Source organism: Arachis hypogaea, chromosome 20 (assembly GCF_003086295.3).
Source record: "Arachis hypogaea cultivar Tifrunner chromosome 20, arahy.Tifrunner.gnm2.J5K5, whole genome shotgun sequence".
Taxonomy (NCBI): domain Eukaryota; kingdom Viridiplantae; phylum Streptophyta; class Magnoliopsida; order Fabales; family Fabaceae; genus Arachis; species Arachis hypogaea.
The window spans coordinates 19494739-19496410 of record NC_092055.1 but is presented as its reverse complement, the minus strand read 5'-3'; the positions used below and the strand labels follow the sequence as shown (position 1 = coordinate 19496410).

The 1672-nt window shown below is 35.6% G+C and overlaps 1 non-coding gene across 1 annotated transcript; it reads left to right on the top strand.

Moving 5' to 3' along the window:
• Nucleotides 1-509: 509 nt before the first annotated feature.
• LOC112788127 (small nucleolar RNA R71) lies at nucleotides 510-616 on the top strand. Its single transcript, XR_003195506.1, has one exon. It is a non-coding gene; the product is annotated as a small nucleolar RNA R71 (small nucleolar RNA).
• The last annotated feature ends 1056 nt before the right edge of the window (nucleotides 617-1672 follow it).

Below are 1672 nucleotides of genomic sequence, written 5' to 3'. Positions count from 1 at the left end.
CTCTCCATCCAAAATTTGGGTGATTCCTCCACCTCTGATTGTATGTCTTAGAATATGGATCATTGTTGGGATTTCTAAGACCACTCCCCATGTAATTCACCTGTTCAGAAGAGGGTTGAGCATAATCATAATTATCATTTTGCATAAAGTTACCTGTCATATCATAGGAGGTATCTTGGGATGGATTTTGAGTGTTGATAGCTGAGACTTGCATGCCACCCATCTGTTGAGTAAGTAGATTTATCTGCTGAGACATAAGCTTGTTCTGAGCAAGAAGAGCATTAACAGCTTCTACTTCCAACACGCCTCTCTTCTGAGCGGTCTCAGAGTTCACAGGATTCCTGTTAGATGAGTATAAATATTGGTTGCTTGCAACCAATTCAATCAGCTCAATAGTCTCCTCTAGTGTCTTCTTCTTGTGCAATGAACCGCCTGCAGAAGTATCTAAGCTCATCTTGTACATCTCACCCAAGCCTTCATAAAAGATATCTAGTTGGGTCCATTTGGAGAACATGTCTGGAGGGCATTGCCTAGTTAGTAGCTTGTATCTCTCCCAAGCTTCATAAAGAGTTTCACCCTCCTTCTGTCTGAAGGTCTGAACCTCCAATCTAAGCTTAGTCGGCTTCTTTGGTGGGAAAAATTTAGTGAGAAACTCCGTAACAACCTTTTCCCACGTATTCAGACTCTCCTTTGGTTGGGAATCTAGCCATAGCTTTGCTTTATCCCTCAGAGCAAATGGGAAAAGCAGGAGTTTATACACCTCTGGGTTCACTCCATTTGTCTTCACAGTATCACATATCTGCAGAAAATCAGATATGAACTGATTTGGATCTTCATGAGGAAGTTCATGATACTGGCAGTTTTGCTGCACCAAGGTGACCAGTTGTGGCTTCAACTCAAAGTTGTTTGCAGTTATAGGAGGCACCACAATACTTTTTCCATAAAGATCCACAGTAGGGGCAGAATAAGAGCCAAGCACTCTCCTCTGTTGATCATCCCCATTCGGATTTACCACATTGGCATTAGCATTATCATTTGCCATAGTGGATTCTGCAGCCTTGCAAAGTCTTGCTTGTTGTAAACGTCGCCTGAAAGTTCTTTCAGGTTCAGGATCAAAGTCTAAGAGATGTTCTTTGTCTCTATTCCTGCGCATACACAAGCAAAAAACAAGAAAAAAATGGGACTCTCTACGTCAGAGTGCAGAGAAGTCCCTGTGAGGTAACCCGTGTAAAATAAAATAAAAATATTAAATAAATAAAAAAATTCGAAATTTTAAAAGAAAAATAAACAGAAAAATTAAAATAAAATCAACTGGATAACACCAAACTTAATTTCAGAAATTAAGGGAAAAAACATTAATACTAAATTTTTTTTTTAAAGATAAAAATAAAACTAATAAAATATAGAAAGAGAAAATAAAATAATGGAAGTAAACAAAAACAAAAATAAAAGAAAGTAAAAATAGAAAGAAATTAAAATAAAAATGAAATAATAAAATATAAAAATAAAAAAATAAAAACGAACCAAAGAAAAAAGAAAGAAAGATCAAAGCAAAAAGGACGTAAAGGAAACAGGAGGGGGGGAGACGAACGAACTGTACGGGAAATAAAATAAACAAAAAATAAAAAAATAAAAATTAATAATAATAAAATAGAACTAATTTAAAATTAAA